Source organism: Pristiophorus japonicus, chromosome 19 (assembly GCF_044704955.1).
Source record: "Pristiophorus japonicus isolate sPriJap1 chromosome 19, sPriJap1.hap1, whole genome shotgun sequence".
In the NCBI taxonomy this organism is placed as follows: Eukaryota; Metazoa; Chordata; class Chondrichthyes; family Pristiophoridae; genus Pristiophorus; species Pristiophorus japonicus.
The window spans coordinates 71,973,952-71,999,113 of NC_091995.1; the positions used below are offsets into that span (position 1 = coordinate 71,973,952).

At 45.7% G+C, this 25,162-nt stretch overlaps 1 protein-coding gene across 1 annotated transcript in view; it reads right to left on the reverse strand.

Moving 5' to 3' along the window:
- Positions 1 to 25,162, reverse strand: part of LOC139229932 (heme oxygenase 1-like) — an 84,445-nt gene that overhangs the window by 39,072 nt on the left and 20,211 nt on the right. The window lies entirely within an intron of this gene.

Genomic DNA, 25,162 nt, shown 5'->3' on the forward strand with positions numbered 1-25,162 from the left:
CGCAGTTCTTTCAAAGGAAAAATAATTTTTTTTTAGCCCAGTTCCTCCCATTCCCCTCGTGGAGCTCACAGGCTTCACAGGCGTGGGCACTTTCTCTTCCTGCTTAGAATCATAGAATGGTCACAGCACAGGAGGAGGCCATTCTGCCCTTCGAGCCCATGCCGGCTCTCTGCAAGAGCACCTCAGCCAGTCCCACTCCCCCTGCCCTTTCCCCATAGCCATGCAAATTTTTTCCCTTTTAAGTTTTTATCCAACTCCCTTTTGAAAGCGGTGATTGAGTCTGTCTCCACCACCCTCTCAGGCAGTGCATTCCAGATCATAACCACTCGCTGCGTAAAACAGTTTTTCCTCATGTCACCTTTGGTTCTTTTGCCGATCACCTTGAATCTGTGTCCTCCGGTTCCCGACCCTTCCGCCAATGGGAACAGTTTCTCTCTACCTACTCTGTCCAGTCCCCTCGATCAAATCTCCTCTCAATCTTCTCTGCTCCAAGGAGAACAACCCCAACTTCTCCAGTCTATCCACGTAACTGAAGTCCTTCATCCCTGGAACCATTCTCGTAAATATTTCCTGCACCCTCCCTAAGGCCTTCACATCTTTCCTAAAGTGCGGTGCCCAGAATTGGACAACAATACTCCAACTGAGGCCAAAACAGTGCTTTATACAGGTTCATCATAATTGCTACACTTTTGTATTCTATGCCTCTATTCATGAAGCCTAGAATCCATCAACCAACATTACTGAAACAGATAATCTGTTTGTGGGCCCTTGTTGTGCGCAAACTGGCTGGCACATTCCCCTGCATTACAACAATCCCTGAAAACTTCACTTCAAAACGCACATTGTTGGCTGTAAAGCATCTTGGGACGTCTTGAGGTCATGAATGGCGCTATATAAATTCAAGTTCTTTATTGCTGTCTCCATTCAATTTGGAATCTCCAGCTGAAGTCTCAAGATAAGGGGTCGGCCATTTAAGACGGAGATGAGGAGGAATTTCTTCACTCAGAGGGTTGTGAATCTTTGGAATTCTCTGCCCCAGAGGGCTGTGGATGCTGAGTCTCTGAATATATTTAGGCTGAGATAGATAGATTTTTGGAGTCTAGGATATGGAGATCGGGCGAGAAAGTGGAGTTGAAGTCGATGATCAGCCATGATCTTATTGAATGGCGGAGCAGGCGCGAGGGGTTGTATGGCCTACTCCTGCTCCTATTTCTTATGTTCTTAAGTCTATTTCCGTCTTATTTGTTCATTGTTTGAGGTCAATGTGACCGGTTAAGGCTGGATTCTCGCCCAAGAGGTTCGGCTCTCGCCCAAGAGGCTGATGCACTCAAATAGGGAAGGGCTGTTTCCTCTGATGTACATGTGATCGGATTACAGAGACTGAAACTGATCATATGTCTTGGGGTTGCTTTTTTTAGGGGACAACGCTAACATGGTGGGTCTGCTGGTGTAGTGGCTCTGGTTCCATAAACCCAGAGGTGGGGGAATTCATAATCCCACCATTGGCAAATGGAATACAATAACCTCACACCAGGAAAAATCTCCATGAAACATCAACTTGTATTTGATACGCTCAGAATAAAGGATGAAACTGAGTACTGTGAGCAATGAGTGAGTGTGACCTCAGCTCCTTTAATAAGACTCCAGAGTGCAGGTACTCTGCTTATATACAGTGGCCTGCTTATATACAGTGTTCCCAAGGGATGCTGGGATCCCTTGGGACTCCCAACAGGTAGGCCCTCTGGTGGTGGTGTGATACAGGTTACCAGAGGTTAAATACACAACAGTATTCATATAGCGCCTTTAACATAGTGAAACGTCCCAAGGCGCTTTACAGGAGTGTTATGAGATAATAAAAATTTGACGCCAAGCCGCATGAGGAGAAATTAGGGCAGGTGACCAAAAGCTTGGTCAAAGAGGGAGGTTTTAAGGAGCATCTTGAAGGAGGAAAGAGAGGTGGAGAGGTTTAGGGAGGGAGTTGCAGAGCTTAGGGCCCAGGCAACAGAAAGCACAGCCACCAATGGTTGAAACATGCCAGAATGTTATAAACAACTGTTCACTCATGATCTTCAGGGTAGGGACCCTTACCTGGTCTCGGCCTGTACAGGGCTCCAGCTCATTCTACATGGTTGCTTCAATGTCCTCTGGCACACACAACTTGTGTAAATAAGCATTCATGGCCCACTGATTCCGTGTTGTGAGTTCCTGGTGAACAGAGTAGATCAGACTGGGTAGTGGCCTAGCTCCCCCTCCCTGCAGGACATTAGTCAAGCAGTTGGGGTTTTTAATCACAATCCGGTAGTTTTTTGTGCTCATTTTATCTGGTGCCGGTCCACAAATCGCCAGCATTTATTGAATTTAATTTCACAACTCAAAAAAAAATGCTGAGAGAGGGAAATCGGGGAATTATAGGCCAGTTAGCCTAGCATCTGTTATCGGGAAATTGCTAGAGTCTATATTTCATCATAGGCAGTCCCTTGGAATCGAGGAAGACTTGCTTCCACTCTAAAAATGAGTCCTTAGGTGCCTGAACAGTCCAATACGAGAACCACAGTCCCTGTGTGGAAATTTACTTTTAAAGTTACATTTTCTGTTAAATGTACCCTTTTGTAATAAAACAAAATGGAGTCTCGGTTCTCCCAGAAGCCCCTGCAGCAGACAGCCTGTTTCTGCATAAACATACTAACCTTGACTGATAGCCGACTAATTTAGAAAAGCAGGAGCCATCTGTGTGAGTGAGGGAACCTTGAGTTTACCCTCTCTAACAGAAAGAATGTCCTGTTAGAATTATACTCCCTGCTAATAACTGTTGCTATGCTAAACCTTAGAAATACTAGATAAAGATTGTATGGATATAGAGTAAAACAAGGATGTGGTGTTAATTAAGTGATTAAAGAACTCCTTATCTGTATTTGCTGACCGCAAGGGCAGTGTAGAAATGTATTTTTATCTAAGCTGTACCACACTGTATTTTTGTGCCCTTTTAATATAAAACAAAATGGAGTCCTGGTCCTTCCAGAAATTTCTGGAACAAGCAGTCGGTTTGCATAAACAGCTAAACCTGAGTGATCCTTGACAGGTACAGGGTGACCTCTGGCGTTTGTGATTTGACAAAGAATTGGAAAGATTGGCAACGAATAAATTAAAAAAATTTTTTTTTTTAATTAAAATAATTTTTTTTAAAACAGCTAAACCTGGCTTGAAATGGCTGATAGCCACCAGACAGCTAGGAGGCAAGTCCTGCTGAGACAAGTAACCTCATGGTGCTCTCCTATTGGCTATACGACACCAGTTCCACTCCACCCCACCCTTTTCGAAGTACTCAAACCACCAGCCATTATCTCTTGTAGAGACCTCATCCATTTGATGCAAAAAGATAACTGACCAGGAAACTGGACAATCCTGACACAATGCAATGAGGTAATAGCTCATTACCACACTCTCATCGAGTAATGGCCGGCTGGCCAACTAATAACCCTGACAAAAGGAAATATCTGGAAACCATGTCAGGACAAGGATGTAGTAATTAACTCTTTATCTGTATTCACTGACTGCGAGACAGAGCCAATACACAGGGAGAGGTCATAACTTGGGTTTTACTGTATAAATATCTCGTGAAATTGTACCATTTCGGAATGGTCTCCACGTAGCATTTGACTGGGTGAGACCTTTCCCCTTGCTGCAAGTAAATTAAAGAAACTTCTGCCGGAGCTGAAGGTGTCGGAGTCGTTTATCGGGAGTCGAGATTTTGACAGTTATTTCTTGGAGGTTCCACCGAGATGCATACTCTCTACCCTGTGAGTAAAACGGATACAGGCATACTACCTCTTCAGTGAAAGGCTTCAGTGGCCAAAACAAGATGAGTCTTTTGCTCACAAGAGGTTTCTTCACTGTTGAATCGCATATGTAATCTGTTGTCCACAGCGGAGGTACTGCAATCTACGAGACTCGACATTTAAAAACTAAAGTTATTTTTTGTGATCATTTCTTTCTCAGCTTGCAGGCAGAAGAGATCTGGTTCTGGAAATATCTTGAAACAGCCCGGGGAAGGTTTCAGTAGGAAAAGGTAAAAAGAGCCCCATCGAAGGTTCTTATGTGATAAGATTAGGAAAACGGTTCTTATGTGATAAGATTAGGGGAAAAAGCACCAATCGATCGAAGGTTCTTATGTGATAAGAGTTAAGGTAATGGGACCATAAGTTTTATAAGTTTTATTCAGATAAGTTAAGGACTCGGTCTGTAGTGGCCTACAACGCAGGCTGAGAATTGATTATTTGTTCAGATAGAGTTTAAGATTATGATTTATATACTCGCGTTAATATTGTTTGACCTAGTTGCCCTTGTTATACTGTTGTGTTCAATACCTTTGTGCGACGTTGCAATTAGAGAAACGGGTAGAGTCACTCAGGACAATTGTGATTTGGAAAAACAAGGATTGATTAAGAAAAGAAACAGTAACTGATTGATCAACTACGGTTGGTTCGTGCCAACATCTCTCACACACCCAGACTGAGCCCGAATTAAGAGCCTTTTCAGGCCACGTAACGGCCAGGAGAAGTAGACGTAGAGAACTCGGTTAGCCGAAAGGATTGAGAGATCAGAAACTGTGGAAAATCTTAATCATCCAGAATGGGTGCTGGAGCAAGTAAAACACCACCAAAAGGCACACCAGCCCATTTCATGCTCCAGAATTGTGGTCAGTCTTCAATTGACCACCTAAGAGAATGGGTAAAGTGGACTAAGGGTGAAAACAGGCCATTTCCACCTGATGGTTCATTTAATTTAGAGAGAATAACATGTCTAGAAGAATGCCTTATAGACAGAGACCCAGGTAGAAGAGGTAAAAAGAAAGTGAATTGGTCGGCATTTGGAGATTGGAAAAGGGAAGCTGAGGAACGACATGAGAAGCGCCTAAGGGTTAGCAAGCAGTGTACTAGAGGGAGAAAGCAGGTGGATGTACGAATAGAACAGGCGAATCGCCCTCGACATAGCAAACATCCATCTGTTATGGTTGCTAAAGAGACAAAGGCACACTCACCAAGTGCCCCTAAGGGTTGGGAAAAAGATGAGGATGAGGATTGGGACGAGGATTGGACTCCCTACAGCCATCGACCACCGCCGTATGTTCCATCCCCGACGGGCGCTCCAGGCCAACAGGGAGGAGACGATCCTCGGGCTGGAGCACAGGAAGACGGGGTAACACCCACTCCCAACAATGCAGGTGCGGCTGCAGGAGAAGTAGATCCGTCACAAGGAAATCAATACCATGACGGCCCTGCAGGCGACACGAGAAGTTTTACCCATGGACCAGGGCCCAGTGCCCTGGAGCCATCATCATCTGCATTCCCAGTAAGACTTTTCCCCAGTCCACTCCCTGAGGGGGCTCCGATTCCTATTTATCGACCATGGTCACCAAGTGAGTTAAGAATAATTGTGGAAGGATTGGCAGACCCTAAAACCAGTATTGAAAAGGCCATAGACCAGTTAAAAGTGATCATCTTGTGCCACGAACCCAGTATATTAGATGGTCAAATCTGACTGAAAGCACGGTTAAAGGACATTAAATTTGCCGAACTTGAGATAAAATTCACAAATTTTAAAACCCATCGCGAAGCTCCCAATGCAGATCCCAGCATGAAGCCAGGAGAGGGGTTCTGGGGGAGTTGTTGGGATGCCTTACACCAGATGTTCCCAAGGAAAACGAATTGGTCCAAAATTATGGAAACTACACAAAGAAAGGAGGAGGATGTTGAGGATTATGTAGAAAGAGTGCGAGAGTTCATGAACCAATGTTCAGGCATGAAAATAGAGGAGGTAAATCTCCTATGATCAGCGCCATGGTAAACGGGCTACGACCCGAACTCAGAGATCCCTTTAAACTAGTTTGTCTCGGATGGTGACAGGAATCACTATCCAAGGTTGTATCTATGTTAAAGGACATACAAGAGCGAAATAGAGAATCTAAAAGCAAGGTCACCGTGTTTGTGGAACAAGCAGCTCCAACAACACATGCCCCAGTGACACTGTCCTACTGCGCCCCCCACCCCCCCAGGGAGAGGAAGAGAGCGAGGCAGAGGAGGAAATTTCAGGGGAAGAGGGGGATGAGGTGCAGGGCGGTAACAATATGATACCTGTTACAATTGTGGTCAGACTGGACACTGGGCTAGAAATTGCCCGTCAAAACAGCCAAAACCAAATTATGAATGGACTCAACAGGCAGGTAATAGACCACCTCCTCCCCCTCTAGAACCCAACGCGTACGCGACCCAGGTCCAGGTACATGCTAGACCTCAGACTAATGTGATCAAAATCCATTTGGACCACAGAATCAAAAGCAATTCGGCCAACGACCAAAGTGCCCGTATAATGATCAATGACGCCCAATCCCAGACCCAAGTGCTGCGAACAAACAGCTACCCGTCGTTTTGTTAAATGCCATAGGAGAATCTGAAGCAAAAATATGAATACAAGGAAAGGATATCCCATTCCTGGTGGATACTGGCGCCACCTATTCGGTCCTTTCAAGGGAGGATACGAAGGGAATTCCCACTTCCACTAACCAAACCTCAGTGATTGGACTATCCGGACACACGCAGCAAATGTTTCTCTCCGCCCCTATCAATGTACAATTAGAAGATTACGAAGATAGTCATTCATTCCTACTGTCTAATGAAGTTCCAGTAAATCTGTGTGGATGTGACCTATTATGTAAAATGAATGCCACGATCCTCTGTTCTCCAACCGGTATGGAAGTTCGAGTCCCTATAGATAAATGTGGCGCATATCCACTACTTCAACCCACAACACCCATATTGTATGCATGGAAAAATTTGGACCCCACACTAAGCAAAACCCTATCCTATTTGGTTGGTTCATATTGGTGTGTGACAAGGTTAATCACAGCCTACTCAAATCTCAAATCTTGGGAAATTGGCACGGGACATTACACTGCACAGCGTATTGTGACAACACGGGATCAGACGCTACAGCACAAATCTTTTATCAACCATTCCTGCACCAGAAACATCAATTGATGATTGAACAAATTTTTATCGGACCTGAAGGGATAGCGGCAGGGGTTGAATTATCCTCCCACGGTCAGAGCTTGTTTAGGGTTAAAGGGAGCGTTCCACACTGCACCCTTGCGGTTGCAGGCACACATAAACCCCAGGATTTAGGACAAATGGTTAAAAGAATGCAAGAATCCCCAGTACAAGAGGAATGGCAATACTTAATGGAACGTTGGGGCAACATGAAAGGGAGGGGGGCTATTCTGTCAAGTTGAATGGGAAAATATATCTTGATGCTGTCTAAGAAGAAAGGATGCTTTCAGTCACTAGCTTCCCATTACAACAAAGCACCGCAGAACTTCTTGTTAAGGTTCCAGAGCAACTATGGTCTACACACGCTAATGAAGTCGGGAAGATGCTCACCGCACAACCCTATAACGTAGCGATCAATCCAACCGCCCCACTCCCTAAGAAGCCCCAATACCCCTCGTCTCCAGCCGCAGAACAAGATATCGAGCCAGTCATTACGTCTCTGCTGGCCCAGGGAATAATCGTTCCAACTAGAAGTCCGTGTAACACACCGATCTTTCCGGTGCAGAAGGCCAATAGTGACAAATGGAGATTTGTCCAAGACCTACGAGCCGTGAATCATTCTGTATTCCCAACTTATCCGGTGGTACCCAACCCGGCAATTATACTTGCCAGTATTCCGGCAACCTCTATGTAGTACACAGTGATTGATCTGTGTTCAGCATTTTTCTCAATACCCATTCACCCAGAGTCTCAATTCCTGTTTACCTTCATGTATAAAGGACACCAATACACCCGCATGTGTACAAGACTCCCGCAGGGATTTACCGAAAGCCCTACTATATTCTCACAATGCCTAAAGAGGGATCTGGATGATGTAATTTTACCAGCAGGTTCTACACTTGTGCAGTATGTTGATGACTTATTGCTAGCCTCACCCTCCAAATTGGCTTGCGAAACGGACTCTCTTGTGTTATTAAAAGCCCTGGCCTCTAAAGGACACAAAATGTCAAAGGCAAAGTTAAATTTGTCTCAGAAAAGGTTCGGTATCTAGGACACAAATTGGTCAGAGATACGAGACAATTGACACAAGACCGAGTAAAAGCAATCTGCTCTGCCCCACTACCAGTAACCAAGAGAGAAATGAAACACCTCCTCGGCATGTCAGGATACTGCCGGCAATGGGTTATGAGTTATTCCCAGATCGTTAGACCACTGTTAGACATGTCCATGCCCTCACTGCTAGAAAAGTTGATTTGGAATGAGGTGTCCCGGAATGCTTTACAGAATCTTAAACAGTCCCTCACTTCAGCACCAGCCTTCGGATTACCAGATTACACTAAGCCATTCAACTTATTTGTTCATCACAAGTCGGGTTTTGCACAATCGGTTTTGACTAAGTTACATGAGGACAGGCAGCGACTGATAGCATATTTCAGTACCCAACTAGACCCAGTGGCACGCGGACTACCAGGATGTCTTCCTTCGTTGGCAGCAGCTTATTATGCTGTACAACAGGCAATATTGTACAACAATAACTCTAAATCATCAGACCATTCTATACATCCCACACACTGTCGAGATTTTACTTACTAAATGTACCACCCAACACCTAACCTCCGCAAGAACCACTAAATATGAAGCTGAACAGTTATCAAATCCGAACCTTATCATCAAAAGATGTACTACCTTAAATCCAGCCACTCTACTCCCCACGGAAGAAGACGGCAAACCCCATTCATGTGAAATGGTAACCGAATTAGTGACTAAACCACGTATCGATTTAACAGATGTACCAATGTGTAACCCTGATCTAGTGTACTATGTTGACGGATCAGCCCTACGAAATGATAGGGGCCAACCTAGAGCGGCCGATGCAATTGTAACCCAGTTTAATGTTGTCGAAACAGCCTCTCTTCCAGACTCCTTTTCAGCCCAACAAGCCGAATTGTTTGCGTTAACTCGAGCCTGTATTCTGGCTGAAGGATGAACAGTTAATATCTACACCGACTCCAGGTATGCTTTTAGGGTATCACATGACTATGGACAAATCTGGAAGATTCGCGGGTACCTGACTTCTTCAGGAACCACTATCAAAAATACAGAGCAAGTAGAAAATCTCCTGCGAGCCATTCAATGCCCCTTGAAACTTGCCATTATCAAATGCCAAGCACATACAGGCCAGTCGAATGAGGTAGCACTTGGAAACGCCAGAGCTGATAATGCAGCTAAGTCAGCAGCTCTGTCAAAAGGGGGGGATGCAGGTGTCATTGTTCCCACTAAGGAAAAATAATTGCTCAGACCCGCCATCCACTATTAATGACGTGCTGGCCTTTCAGACACAGGCCAGTACGGAGGAGGTGTTGACCTGGATGAAGGATCAATGTTATAAAAATCCAGAAGGAATATGGGTTCACCACGATGGCCGCGTGTGATGCCCAGATCCCTACTTCCATGGATTGCCCGATGTGTTCATACATTCACACATGCGGGCAAAGGTGGGGGTGGCAGATTATATTTTGGCAACTTGGTATGCACCAGGTATTTCGGCAATTGCAAAACAAATCTGTGAAAATGGTGTTACCTGTCAGACAATGAATCCGGGTAAGACGGAAAAAGTAAATTGGCTCCCCCATATTTTGAGGCTGTGCCCCCTAGTTCTAGTCTCCCCGACCAGTGGAAACAACCTCTCTGCCTCTATCTTTTCTATCCCTTTCATTATTTTAAATGTTTCGATAAGATCAACCCTCATCTTTCTGAACTCCAACGAGTAAAGACCCAGTCTACTCAATCTATCATCATAAGGTACCCCCTCATCTCCGGATTCAGCCTAGTGAATCGTCTCTGTACCCCCTCCAAGGCTAGTATATCCTTCCTTAAGTAAGGTGACCAAAACTGCACGTAGTACTCCAGGAGCGGCCTCACCAATACCCTGTACAGTTGCAGCAGGACCTCCCTGCTTTTCTACTCCATCCCTCTCGCAATGAAGGCCAACATTTCATTCGCCTTCCTGATTACCTGCTGCATCTGCAAACTAACTTTTTGGGATTCATGCACAAGGACCCCAAGGTCTCTCTGCACTGCAGCATGTTGTAATTTCTCCCCATTCAAATAATATTCCCTTTTACTGTTTTTCTTCCCCAGGTGGATGACCTCACATTTTCCGACATTGTATTCCATCTGCCTTAGCCCATTCACTTAACCTATCTAAATCTCTTTGCAGCCTCTCTGTGTCCTCTACACAACCCGCTTTCCCATTAATCTTTGTGTCACCTGCAAATTTTGTTACACTACACTCTGTCCCCTCTTCCAGGTCATCTATGTATATTGTAAACAATTGTGGTCCCAGCACTGATCCCTGTGGCACACCACTAACCACCGATTTCCAACCCGAAAAGGACCCATTTATCCCGACTCTCTGCTTTCTGTTAGCCAGCCAATTCTCGATCCATGCTAATACATTTCCTCTGACTCCGCGTACCTTTATCTTCTGCAGTAACCTTTTGTGTGGCACCTTATCGAATGCCTTTTGGAAATCTAAATACACCACATCCATCGGTACACCTCTATCCACCATGCTCGTTATATCCTCAAAGAATTCCAGTAAATTAGTTAAGCATGATTTCCCCTTCATGAATCCATTTTGCGTCTGCTTGATTGCACTATTCCTATCTAGATGTCCCACTATTTCTTCCTTAATGATAGCTTCAAGCATTTTCCCCACTACAGATGTTAAACTAATCAGCCTATAGTTACCTGCCTTTTGTCTGCCCCCTTTTTTAAACAGAGGCGTTACATTAGCTGCTTTCCAATCCGCTGGTACCTCCCCAGAGTCCAGAGAATTTTGGTAGATTATAACGAATGCATCTGCTATAACTTCCGCCATCTTTTTTAATACCTTGGGATGCATTTCATCAGGACCAGGGGACTTGTCTACCTTGAGTCCCATTAGCCTGTCCAGCACTACCCCCCTAGTGATAGTGATTGTCTCAAGGTCCTCCCTTCCCACATTCTCGTGACCAGCAATTTTTGGCATGGTTTTTGTGTCATCTGTGAAGTCCGAAGCAAAATAATTGTTTAAGGTCTCAGCCATTTCCACATTTTCCATTATTAAATCCCCCTTCTCGTCTTCTAAGGGACCAACATTTATTTTAGTCACTCTTTTCCGTTTTATATATCGGTAAAAGCTTTTACTATCTGTTTTTATGTTTTGCGCAAGTTTACTTTCGGTAATCTATCTTTCCTTTCTTTATTGCTTTCTTAGTCATTCTTTGCTGTTGTTTAAAATTTTCCCAATCTTCTAGTTTCCCACTAACCTTGGCCACCTTATACGCATTGGTTTTTAATTTGATACTCTCCTTTATTTCCTTGGTTATCCACGGCTGGTTATCCCTTCTCTTACCGCCCTTCTTTTTCACTGGAATATATTTTTGTTGCGCACTATGAAAGAGCTCCTTAAAAGTTCTCCACTGTTCCTCAATTGTGCCACCGTTTAGTCTGTGTTCCCAGTCTACTTTAGCCAACTCTGCCCTCATCCCACTGTAGTCCCCTTTGTTTAAGCATAGTACGCTCGTCTGAGACACTACTTCCTCACCCTCAATCTTTATTACAAATTCAACCATACTGTGATCACTCATTCCGAGAGGATCTTTTACTCGGAGATCGGTTATTATTCCTGACTCATTACACAGGAACAGATCGAAGATAGCTTGCTCCCTTGTAGATTCTGTAACATACTGTTCTAAGAAACAATCCCGTATGCATTCTATGAATTCCTCCTCCAGGCTACCCCGTGCGATTTGATTTGACCAATCGATATGTAGATTAAAATCCCCCATGATTACTGCCGTTCCTTTTTCACATGCCTCCATTATTCCCTTGATTATTGTCCACCCCACCATGAAGTTATTATTTGGGGGCCTATAAACTGTGCCCACCAGTGACTTTTTTCCCTTACTATCTCTAATCTCCACCCACAATGATTCAACATTTTGTTCATTAGAGCAAATATCATCTCTCACAACTGCCCTGATATCATCCTTTATTAACAGAGCTACCCCACCTCCTTCTCCTTCTTGTCTATCCTTCCGAATTGTCAGATACCCCTGTATATTTAATTCCCAGTCTTGGCCACCCTGCAACCACGTTTCTGTAATGGCCACCAAATCATACTCATTTGTAATGATTTGTGCCGTCAACTCATTTACTTTATTTCGAATGCTGCGTGCGTTTAGGTAGAGTGTTTTAATACTAGTTTTTAAACCATGATTTTTAGTTTTGACCCCTCCTGCAGTCCCTTTATATTCATACATATTGTCCCTTTCTATCACCTTGTGGTTTACACTTACCCCAGTGCTACTCTGCTCTGTTGCCTCCTGCCTTTTGCATTCTTTCTTGGGGTCCTGTTCATCTGAGCTCTCACCCACTCTAACTAGCTCAGAGCCCTCTCCTGGGTTCCGAATACTCCTCGCATTGAGGCACCTAGCTTTCAGGCTTGCCTTTTTATTACACTTTGACCTTTTAGAATTTTGCTGTACAGTGGCCCTTTTTGTTTTTTGCCTTGGGTTTCTCTGCCCTCCACTTTTACTCATCTCCTTTCTGTCTTTTGCTTCTGTCTCCATTTTGTTTCCCTCTGGCTCCCTGCATTGGTTCCCATCCCCCTGCCATATTAGTTTAACTCCTCCCCAACAGCACTAGCAAACACTCCCAACTAGGACATTGGTTCCAGTCCTGCCTAGGTGCAGTCCGTCCGGTTTGTACTGGTCCCACCTCCCCCAGAACCGGTTCCAATGCCCCAGGAATTTGAATCCCTCCCTGCTGCACCACTGCTCAAGCCACATATTCATCTGAGCTATCCTGCGATTCCTACTCTGACTAGCACGTGGCACTGGTAGCAATCCTGAGATTACTACTTTTGATGTCCTACTTTTTAATTTAGCTCCTAGCTCCTTAAATTCGTCTCGTAGGACCTCATCCCGTTTTTTACCTATATCGTTGGTACCTATATGCTCCACGACAACTGGCTGTTCACCCTCCCTTTTCAGAATGTCCTGCACCCGCTCCGAGACATCCTTGACCCTTGCACCAGGGAGGCAACATACCATCCTGGAGTCTTGGTTGCGGCCACAGAAATGCCTATCTATTCCCCTTACAATCGAATCCCCTATCACTATTGCTCTCCCACTCTTTTTCCTGCCCTCCTGTGCAGCAGAGCCTGCCACGGTGCCATGAACCTGGCTGCTGCTGCTCTCCCCTGATGAGTCATTCCCCTCAACAGTACCCAAAGCGGTGTATCTGTTTTGCAGGGGGATGACCTGCACTACCTTCCTTGCACTGTTCTTCCTGTTGGTCTTCCATTCCCTATCTGGCTGTGTAACCTTTACCTGCGGTAAGACCAACTCACTAAACGTGCTATTCACATCATTCTCAGCATTGTGGATGCTCCAGAGTGAATCCACCCGCAATGCGGTCCGTCAGGAGCTGGAGGCGGATACACTTCCCGCACACGTAGTCATCAGGGACACCGGAGGCGTCCCTGATTTCCCACATAGTACAGGAGGAGCATAACACGTGACCGAGCTCTCCTGCCATGAATTAACCCCTAGATTAACTTAATTTGGCAACAACAATGCTAAATGTTACTTACTGATATAGAAAAGAAAAAGAAAAACTACTTACCAATCACCAGCCAATCACTTACCCCCTTGGCTGTGACGTCACCTTTCGATTTCTTTTTACTTTTTTGCCTTCCATCCCAGCTGCAGCTGCACCGGTACACCTCTCGCCAACCCCGGACTCGCGCTGCTCCGAGCTCCCGCCTCCTTGACCGACTGCTCGAACTGCCCGACTCCTGCTGGCCTTTATAGGCCTCTCGCCGACCCCGGACTCGCGCTGCTCCGAGCTCCCGCCTCCTCGACCGACTGCTCGAACTGCCCAACTCCCACTGGCCTTTATAGGCCTCTCGCCGACCCCGGGCTCGCGCTGCTCCGAGCTCCCGCCTCCTCGACCGACTGCTCGAACTGCCCGATAGTTATGGGACGTCCCCAACGACTACCTTTTACAGCACCATTTACTGCAAAACAAATGGACATCCTCAAAATGGAGGAAAATATGTTGAATTATTGTATTGCACTAACCAAATGTATTTCCAGCTTTCATTCACAGGTAAAGGAATTTCAAGTCAAGCCAGCGGAAGGGAAGTGTCATAACTTGGAGCCGGGGAATTCGTTTACATCAAAACCTTTAAAAGAAAAAGCAGTCTACAGCCAAGATTTGAAGGACCATACCAGGTCTTGCTGGCGACTAATACTGCAATCAAGGTAAAGGAAAGACCAACATGGATCCATGCGTCCCACTGAAAAAGGGCACCCGACCAGGAGGAAGGGAAGAAGGAACCAGAGGAACAGAAAAAGGAAGACTGAATAAGGAACTGTATGGACTATGGGGACTGATGGTGCTGGGCTTGACAGGGTTTTACTTTGCATTATTGATTATACCAGGGGTACATACATGCCACCGAAGGGAACTGCAAATAAACGTATTTATGGCACTGAGTCATAAGTATGCTCAAGAAAGAAACTTGTCGAGTTGTTGGATATGTTCCCACGAACCTGTCCACTCCGAAGGGGGTATTCCCCTAAGATCCGTCCCCTTTAACGAATCAGAAATGGTAGAATGGTTGATCGTGCAATATAGGACAAACCTAACCAAGGTGTCAGAAACGAAGGAGCAAACAGAATGGAGGTCAGCAGGGCATAAACTTACAACCTTCCAGGGATGGTACCAGCCCAATTATAATAATAACCGTCAGCCTCCCTTCCGAAGCATTACTCCCGGAATAGGAAATCCTGAAGGTATAATATGCCTAGTGAGTAATGAGACTAAAGGACCAGAAATGGGATGTAGCAAGTGTTCCCAAATGACTAAATGGCAAGCCACAACAAATCCCACTACTGGGAGAAAGATAGCAACCGTTAGCTGGACAATGGTCCATAAAAAAAGCCCCAGGTGAAGGGTGGGAAGGTGAGACCACTCGAGTATGGATGGCGCAAAAGGACCAGGAGCTGACGTCCTATAATTGCACCTACTTTATTTGTGGCCATAAAGCCTGCCCATGGTTACCAGCCAACTGGACAGGGTCCTGTTACTTAGGATATGTGGTACCCTTTATCAGATTAATAAACTCTCTAAGGGATGCCTATGGAATACATAGATTTAAACGGGATTTGACATGGCTAAATGGAATATTCAAGGTAATGGTGCCACCCTATGGAATAGCATCAACCAAATGGCAGTTCTGGGACCTGGCTAACTTAGTTGAATCAGTAGCCAACGCAACTTCCCAAGCCTTCGGAGCGGTGAATGATCAAATGGTAGCTCTTCGAACAGTGGCTCTCCAAAATCGTATGGCCTTAGATTATCTCCTAGCCAAGGAAGGAGGGACATGCGCATTAATAGGTGGAGAATGCTGTACGTATATCCCAGATAAATCAGAAGAAATCGGCAGTCTAGCTGAATACATTAGGAAAAAGGTAACAGAGTATAAACAGACAGTTGGCCAGGACGGTATCACCTTGTGGGGATGGGCATCGGGATGGTTAGGATCCCTAGGGAGATCTGTGGTACAGGGTTTGATCATATTCCTGCTGATAGTCTTCACCCTATATCTATTACTTGTCTTGGTTAAGTGTTGCTGTGCCAGGGTGGGAAAAACCATGTTACCTACCGAGACCATGGCTAGAGTTATGGTAACAACAACTACTGAAGGCTCTTGTGTGGAAATAGAAATAGAGAGACTGTACAAGATCAGAATGGATTAAGTTGTCCTTGTGAAGAACAAAATGGGGGAATATGGAAATGTATTTTTATCTAAGCTGTACCACACTGTATTTTTGTGCCCTTTTTCAATATAAAACAAAATGGAGTCCTGGTCCTTCCAGAAATTTCTGCAACAAGCAGTCGGTTTGCATAAACAGCTAAACCTGGCTTGAAATGGCTGATAGCCACCAGACAGCTAGGAGGCAAGTCCTGCTGAGACAAATACCCCCCCCCCCCCATGGTGCTCTCCTATTGTCTATACAACACCAGTTCCACTCCACCCCACCCTTTTCGAAGTACTCAACCCACCAGCCATTATCTCTTGTAGAAACCTCATCCATTTGATGCAAAAAGATAACTGACCAGGAAACTGGACCATCCTGACACAATGCAATGCAGGTAATAACTCATTACCACACTTTCATCGAGTGATGGCCGGCTGGCCAACTAATAACCCTGACAAAAGGAAATATCTGGAAACCATATCAGGACAAGGATGTAGTAATTAACTCTTTATCTGTATTCACTGACTGTGAGACAGAGCCAATACACAGGGAGAGGCCATAACTTGGGTTTTACTGTATAAATATCTCGTGAAATTATACCATTTCGGGGGGTCTCCAAGTAGCCTTTGACTGGGTGAGACTTCCTGCAAGTAAATTAAAGAAACTTCTGCCGGAGCTGAAGGTGTCGGAGTCGTTTTATCGGGAGTCGAGATTTCGACAGGCAGAACTGATACACGTGGTGGAACCATAATTTCTTTGTTTGTTCTTCTGTATAAAGATAATGTAATTTTGTATCTCTGAAGAAGTCTTCGCTGAGCCTTTGACTTAGCAAGGCTTTTACCTTGCAGCAAGTAAAACTATTAAAGGGACATCTAATGGAGCTGTTTGTGTCAGAGTTTCATATTTTCGTTAAATTGAGAGTCGAGATTTCGACACCTGTCACAGGTGGGACAGACAGTCGTTGAGGGAAGGGGTGGGTGGGACTGGTTTGTCGCACGCTCTTTCCGCTGCCTGCGCTTGGTTTCTGCATGCTCTCAGCGATGAGACTCGAGGTGCTCAGTGTCCTCCCAGATGCTCTTCCTCCACTTAAGGCGGTCTTTGGCCAGGGATTCCCAGGTGTCAGTGGGGATGTTGCACTTTATCAGGGAGGCTTTGAGGGTGTCCTTGTAATGTTTCCTCTGTCCACCTGGGGCTCGTTTGCCGTGAAGGAATTCCGAGTAGAGCGCTTCCTTTGGGAGTCTCGTGTCTGGCATGCGAACAGTGTGGCCTGCCCAGCGGAGCTGATCAAGTGTGGTCAGTGCTTCAATGCACAGGGAGTCTATAATTAAGGATAGGATGACTGAATACCTCGAAAATGTTCAGTTGTTCAGAGAGAAACAGCATGGATTTGGGAAAGGTAGGTCATGCCCGATAAACCTGATTGAATTTTTTTGAGGAGGTGACTAAAGTAGTGGACAGGGGAATGTCTATGAATGCTATTTATATGGTCTTCCAGAAAGCATTTAATAAAGTCCCACATAAGATACTGTTAACTAAGGTAGAAACCCATGGAATTGAGGGCAATTTATTGACCCGGTTAGATAATTGGCTGAGCGCAGGAGACAGAGAGTAAGGATACTGGGAAGGTTGTGACCAGTGGTGTCCCACAGGGACATTTTTTTTTGAGTTGTGAAATTAAGTTTAATGAATGTTGGCGATTTGTGGACCGGCACCAGATAAAATGAGCACAAAAAACGACCGAATTGCGATTATGTTAAAAACTGTTATGTATGCAATAAAGGTACAAACTGAGTACTGTTTAACTAAGCAAGGTACAATCTTGCTTCTGCTTTATTGCGGCCCAAAGTGCATGACTCACAAAATGGCTGGCCTTTTATACCAGAGCAGCACCATGTGCCTGCTGCTCAGTGGCCTCCAACAATGACACCATCTGGTGGCTACAAACGGCATGTACAAAAACATGACAAAACCCCCAACTGCTTGACTAATGTCCTGCAGGGAGGGGGAGTTCGGCCACTACCCTGTCTAATCTACTCTGTTCACCAGGAACTCACAACACGGAATCAGTGGGCCATGATGCTAAAGCTGCATTGAATGCTTATTTACACAAGTTGTGTGTGCCAGAGGACATTGAAGCAACCATGTAGAATGAGCTGGAGCCCTGTACAGGCCTAGACCAGGTAAGGGTCCCTGCCCTGAAGATCATGAGTGAACAGTTGTTTATGACATTCTGGCATGTTTCAACCATTGGTGGCTGTGCCTTCTGTTGCCTGGGCCCTTAGCTCTGGAACTCCCTCCCTAAACCTCTCCGCCTCTCTTTCCTCCTTCAAGACGCTTCTTAAAACCTCCCTCTTTGACCAAGCTTTTGGCCGCTGTGTTGGCGCCTCAACTATTCACAATATTCAATAACAACTTAGATGATGGCATAGAAAGTCATATATCCAAATTAGCCAATGTCACAAAGATAGACAGCATTGTAGACAGTGTAGATGAAAGCATAAAATTACAAAGCGATATCGACAGATTAAGTGAATGGGCAAAACTGTGGCAAATGGATTTCAATGTAGGTAAATGCGAGGTCATCCACTTTGGACCTAAAAAGGATAGAATAGGCTATTTTCTAAATGGTGAAAGGCTAAAAACAGTGGAGGTCCAAAGAGACTTGGGTGTCCAGGTACATAGGTCATTAAAATGTCATGAACAGGTACAGAAAATCATCAAAAAGGCTAATGGAATGCTGGCCTTTATATCCAGAGGACTAGAATATAAGGGGATAGAGGTTATGCTGCAGCTGTACAAAGCCCTGGTTAGACCCCACCTGGAGCACTGTGAGCAGTTCTGGACACCACACCTGAGGGAGGATATATTGGCCTTGGAGGGAGTACAGCATAGGTTTACCAGAATGATACCCGGACTTCAAGGGTTAAGTTATGAGGAGAGATTACACAAATTAGGGTTGTATTCCCTAGAATTTACAAGGTTATGGTGATCAAAGTTCACAAGATATTAATGAGAACAGATAGGGTAGATAAAGAGAAAGTAAAGAGGTTATCCACTTTGGTGGTAAAAACAGAGAGACAGACTATTATCTGAATGGTGACAGATTAGGAAAAGGGAAGGTGCAACGAGACCTGGGTGTCATGGTACATCAGTCATTAAAGGTTGGCATGCAGGTACAGCAGGCGGTTAAGAAAGCAAATGGCATGTTGGCCTTCATAGCGAGGGGATTTGAGTACAGGGGCAGGGAGGTGTTGCTACAGTTGTACAGGGCCTTGGTGAGGCCACACCTGGAGTATTGTGTACAGTTTTGGTCTCCTAACTTGAGGAAGGACATTCTTGCTATTGAGGGAGTGCAGCGAAGATTCACCAGACTGATTCCTGGGATGGTGGGACTGACCTATCAAGAAAGACTGGATCAACTGGGCTTGTATTCACTGGAGTTCAGAAGAATGAGAGGGGACCTCATAGAAACGTTTAAAATTCTGACGGGTTTAGACAGGTTAGATGCAGGAAGAATGTTCCCAATGTTGGGGAAGTCCAGAACCAGGGGTCACAGTCTAAGGATAAGGAGTAAGCCATTTAGGACCGAGGTGAGGAGAAACTTCTTCACCCAGAGAGTGGTGAACCTGTGGAATTCTCTACCACAGAAAGTAGTTGAGGCCAATTCACTAAATATATTCAAAAGGGAGTTAGATGAAGTCCTTACCACTCGGGGGATCAAGGGGTATGGCGAGAAAGCAGGAATGGGGTACTGAAGTTTCATGTTCAGCCATGAACTCATTGAATGGTGGTGCAGGCTAGAAGGGCTGAATGGCCTGCTCCTGCACCTATTTTCTATGTTTCTATGTTTCTATGTATTTCCACTGGTTGGGGATTTTGGACTAGGAGGCATAATCTAAACATTAGAGCCAGACCTTTCAGGAGTGAAATTAGGAAACACTTCTACCCACATAAAGGGTGGTTGAAGTTTGTAACTCTCTTCCTTAAATGACAATTGATGTTCGATCAATTGTTAATTTTAAATCAGAGACTGCTATCTTTTTGTTAACCAAAAATATTGAAGGATATGGGGCGAAGGCGGGTAGGTGGAGTTAGGTCGCAGATCAGCCATGATCATAGGCGGTCCCTTGAACGAGGATGACTTGCTTCCACATGAGTTCACAGATGTTTCAATGAAGAACCCGATGTTCCAGTCCTGAACTGCAGTTGAAGGGGTGGAAGATGCCTGTGCGTGGATTTTTTTAACGTGTGGTGGCCACTGCACATCAGCCACCACACGGGCTTGACAGAGCTCGGCCTTTATCCAGTGGCAAGGGTTAACCAGGACGACTGGAGACCTGCTCTGCTGCAGGGACCTAGTATGCACACATATCGCAGTGTGGGCTGGCCCATGCTGCCCCTGGGCCCTCAGCTCTTCTGGGCCCCGTACCCTCATTCGCCGCACCTCCGCCACGATCTCTCGCCGCTCCTCTGCCACAGATATTCGCCGCACCTCCGCCATGATCTCTCGCCACTCCTCCGCCACAAAAACACTCGCGGCACCTCCGCCACGATCTCCATGATCACAGATCAGCCATGATATTGAATGGCAGAGCAGGCTCGAGGGACTGAATGGCCTTCTCCTGTTCCTATGTTCCTACAACTTTCTCCCTTTGATCTCTGACTGGCTGTCCAGTTGGCATGAAAGCAAAGGGTCAAACAAAATTTTCCAGTCTTTAGTGAAAGGAGAAAGATATATCCCAATGTTTGACTTGACCTCAGAAAGGACGTGGTGGTTTTGACCAGTCACAAAATCAAAAAGCAAAAGCTTTGAAGACAAGAACAGTTCTTTCTTACGCGCTAAATATTGTCCAGGACACCGGGGAGAATTGCCTGTCTCTTCTTCGAAACAGTGGCATGATATCTTTTACATCCATCTGAGAGAGAAGACGGGGCCTCGGTTTAACGTCTCATCCGAAAGACAGCACCTCCGACAGTGCAGCACTCCCTCATAGAGGCATAGAGTACAAAAGCCAGGTATGTAGTTATGCTAAACCGATATAAAACACTCGTTTGGCCTCAGTTGGAGGATTAGGTCCAATTCTGGGCACCGCACTTTAGGACGGACGTCTTTGGAGAGCGTGCAGAGAGATTTACTCGAATGGTTCCAGGGATGAGGGATTACAGTTTCGTGGACAGACCGGAGAATCTGGGATTGTTAGAGAAGAGAAGGCCAAGGGGAGATTTGATAGTTTAAAATCATGAAGGGTTCAGGTAGAATAAATGAAGAGAAACCGTTTCCAATGGCTGAAGGGTCGATAACCAGAGGGCTCAAATTTAAGGTCATTGGTAAAAGAACCAGAGGCGACATGAGGAAAAATATTTTTATACGAGAGGTTAGGATTTGAAACGCACTGCCTGATAGGGCGGTGGATACAGATTCAATCGTAGCTTTCAAAAGTGAATTGGATACATACTTGAAAGAGAAAAAAGTTACAAGGATGTGGAGAAAGAGCGGGGTGTGGGACTAACTGGATTCCTTTGAAAGAGTAGGCACAGACTCGATGGGTCGAATAGCCTCAATCTTTGCTGCACTATTCTATGATTCAATGATTCTGCACCAGTCATAGGCTCTGCTGCAGCGCCACCAGCAGGCACCAGGTGGTACAGCGATCATTCCATTTACTTTGACAGTGCCTTTTAAGAGCATCTAACATCCCCAATTATTTTGGAAATAAATGAAAATAAAATATGTTACTTCAGTAGAAAGAACAAAAATCGGTGGTGGATTTAAATGCAGCTCAGACCGATGGAATGAAAGTGTATGAGACAGCGGCCCGCTGATGATTGATTTAAAAAAAATTAGTTCCTGGGATGTGGGCGTTGCTGGCAAGGCCGGCATTTATTACCCATCCCTAATTGCCCTTGAGAAGGTGGTGGTGAGCCACCTTCTTGAACCGCTGCAGTCCGTGTGGTGAAGGTTCTGCACAGTGCTGTTAGGGAGGGAGTTCCAGGATTTTGATCCAGTGACGGTGAAGGAACGGCCGATAGATTTCCAAGTCAGGATGGTGTGCGACTTGGAGGGGAACGTGGAGGTGGTGGTGTTCTCATGCACCTGCTGCCCTTGTCCTTCTAGGTGGTAAAGGTCGCGGGTTTGGGAGGTGCTGCCGAAGAAGCCTTGGCGAGTTGCTGCAGTGCATCTTATAGATGGTACAGACTGCAGCCACGGTGCGCCGGTGGTGGAGGGAGTGAGTGTTGAAGGTGGTGGATGGGGAGCCAATCAAGCGGGCTGCTTTGTCCTGGATGGTGTCGAGCTTCTTGAGTGTTGTTGGAGCTGCACTCATCCAGGCAAGTGGAGAGTATTCCATCACACTCCTGACTTGTGCCTTGTAGATGGTGGAAAGGCTTTGGGGTGTCAGGACGTGAGACACTCGCCGCAGAATACCCAGCCCCTGACCTGCTCTTGTTGCCACAGTATTTATGTGGCTGTTTCAGGTCAATGGTGACCCCAAGGAGGTTGATGTTTGGAGATTCGGCAATGCTGTTGAAAGGGAGGTGGTTAGACTCTCACTTGTTGGAGATAGTCATTGTCTGGCATTTGTGTGGCGCGAATGTTACTTGCCACTTATCAGCTGAACCTGAATGTGATCCAGGTCTTGCTGTATGCAGGCATGGACTGCTTCATTATCTGAGGAGTTGTGAATAGAACTGAACATTGTGCAATCATCAGCGAACATTTCTGACCTTATGATGGAAGGAAGGTCATTGATGAAGCAGCTGAAGATGGTTGGACCTCGGACACTGCCCTGAGGAACTCCTGCAGCGATGTCCTGGGGTTGAGATGATTGGCCTCCAACAACCACAACCATCTTCTTTTGTGCTAGGAATGAAAACAGCCAGTGGAGAGTTTTCCCCCTGATTCCCAAGAACTTCAGTTTTACTCAGGCTCCTTGGTGCCACACTCAGTCAAATGTTGCCTTGATGTCGAGGGCAGTCACTCTCACCTCACCTCTGGAATTCAGCTCTTTTGTCCATATTTAGACCAAGGCTGTAATGAGGTCTGGAGCCGAGTGGTCCTGGCGGAACCCAAACTGAGCTTCGGTGAGCAGGTTATTGGGCCACTTGATAGCACTGTTGACGACACCTTCCATCACCTTGCTGATTGAGAATAATTCGCTGGATTGGATTTGTCCTGTTTTTGTGGACAGGACATACCTGGGCAAGTTTCCACATTGTCAGGTAGATGCCAGTGTTGTAGCTGTACTGGAATAGCTTGGCTATAGGCACGGCTAATCCTGGAGCACAAGTATTTAGCACGACAGCCGGCATATTATCGGGGCCCAAAGCCTTTTAAGTATCCAGTGTTTTCCCGCTGATTCCCATTTTCAGCTGTTCCTTGACATCACGTAAAGTAAATCCAATTGCCTGAAGACTGGCTTCTATGATGATGAGGCTGAGATGGATCATCCATTCGGCACTTCTGGTTGAAGATGGTTGCAAACACTTCAGCCTTGTCTTTTGCACTCATGTGCTGGGCTTCGCCATCATTGAGGATGGGGGTATTCATGGAGCCTCCTCCTCCCGTTAATTGTTTAATGGTTCACCACCATTCATGACAAGATGTGGTAGGACTGCAGAACTCTGATCTGATCCATTGATTGTGGGATCGCTTAGCTCTATCTATAGAGCATGCTGCTTCCTCTGTTTAGCATGCATGTAGTCCTGTGTTGCAGCTTCCCCATACAATTTTTCAGGTATGTCTGGTGCTGCTCCTGGAATGTTCTTCTACAATCCTCTTTGAACCTGGGTTGGTCTCCTGGCTGAATGGTAATGGTAGAATGAGGGATATGCCGGCCATGAGGTTACAGATTGTGGTGGAATACAATTCTGCTACTGCTGATGGCCCACAGTACCTCATGGGTGCCCAGTTTTGAGGTTCTAGATCTGTTCTGAATATATCCCATTTAGCACGGTGGTAGTGCCACTCAACACGATAAAGGGACTTCGTCTCCACAAGAACTGTGAGGTGGTCACTGTACCAACGCTGTCATGGAAATTTGTTCGGATGAGGTCAAGTAGATTTTTCCCTCCTATTGGTTCTCTCACTATCTGCTTCAGGCCCAGTCTGGCAGCTATGTCCTTCAGTACTTGGCCAGCTCGGTCAGTAGTGGTGCTACCAAGCCACTCTTTTCCAAATTACAACAGTGACTACAGTTCAAAAGTACTTCATTGGCTGTAAGGCACTTTGAGATGTCCGGTGGTCATGAAAGGCGCTATATAAATGAAAGTCTTTCTTTCTTTTACACTTGGTGATGGACATTGAAGTCCCCCAAACAGAGTACATTATGTGCCCTTGCTACCCTCAGTGCTTCTTCCAAGTGATGTTCAATATGGAGGAGTACTGATGCATCCGCAGAGGGAGGGCGGTAGGTGGTAATCAGCAGGAGGTTTCCTTGCCCATGTTTGCCCTGAAGCCATGAGACTTCATGGGGTCCAGAGTCCATGTTGAGGACTCCCAGGGCCACTCCCTCCCGACTGTATATCACTGTACTGCCACCTTGGGTGGGTCTGTCCTGCAGGTGGGACAAGACATACCCAGGTATGGTGACGGAGAAGTCTGGGACATTGGCACAAGGAATTTGTACTTAGCTGTGTTCAGAAGGTTGAGGGGTGATCGAGGGGTTTAAAATGATAAAAGGGTTTCACTAAGCAATTATAAAGTAAACCAGTTTGTTGATTTACATTCAGCCTCGTCTCAGTACAGAGTTAATCGGTCTGCCTTTCGCAAGGTTGGAAAAGTGCAGGTGGAGGTGAGCGAGGGATCTCACCGTCCAGTTCATCTAGCAAGGGTGCGGTTGGAGGTTACAACTATTTTGTGTCTGTAAGCACTCTAGTAATGACTCCACGAGGTAAGGTATTGAACTGTTGTGACCTTAGTTCATTTATTTCAGCTCCTGCATGAGGGTACAGTGAGGTGAGCTCCCTTTTATACTTGGTTACCTGCAGTGTGCAGGTTGTTATATATGTGGACTTGTACTTACTCTGTACAGCCACCAGAGGGATCATTCCCCGGAGTCCCAAGGGATCCCATAATCCCTTGGAAGCACAGGTATTTAAGAAGGCTTCACAGGTTGGCGAGGCACTCTGGAGACCTGCAATAAAAGACTACGGTCACACTTTACTTTGAGCTCACAGTGTTCAGTCTGACTCTTTCTCCAGACTATTATCTGAATGGTGACAGATTAGGAAAAGGGGAGGTGCAACGAGACCTGGGTGTCATGGTACATCAGTCATTGAAGGTTGGCATGCAGGTACAGCAGG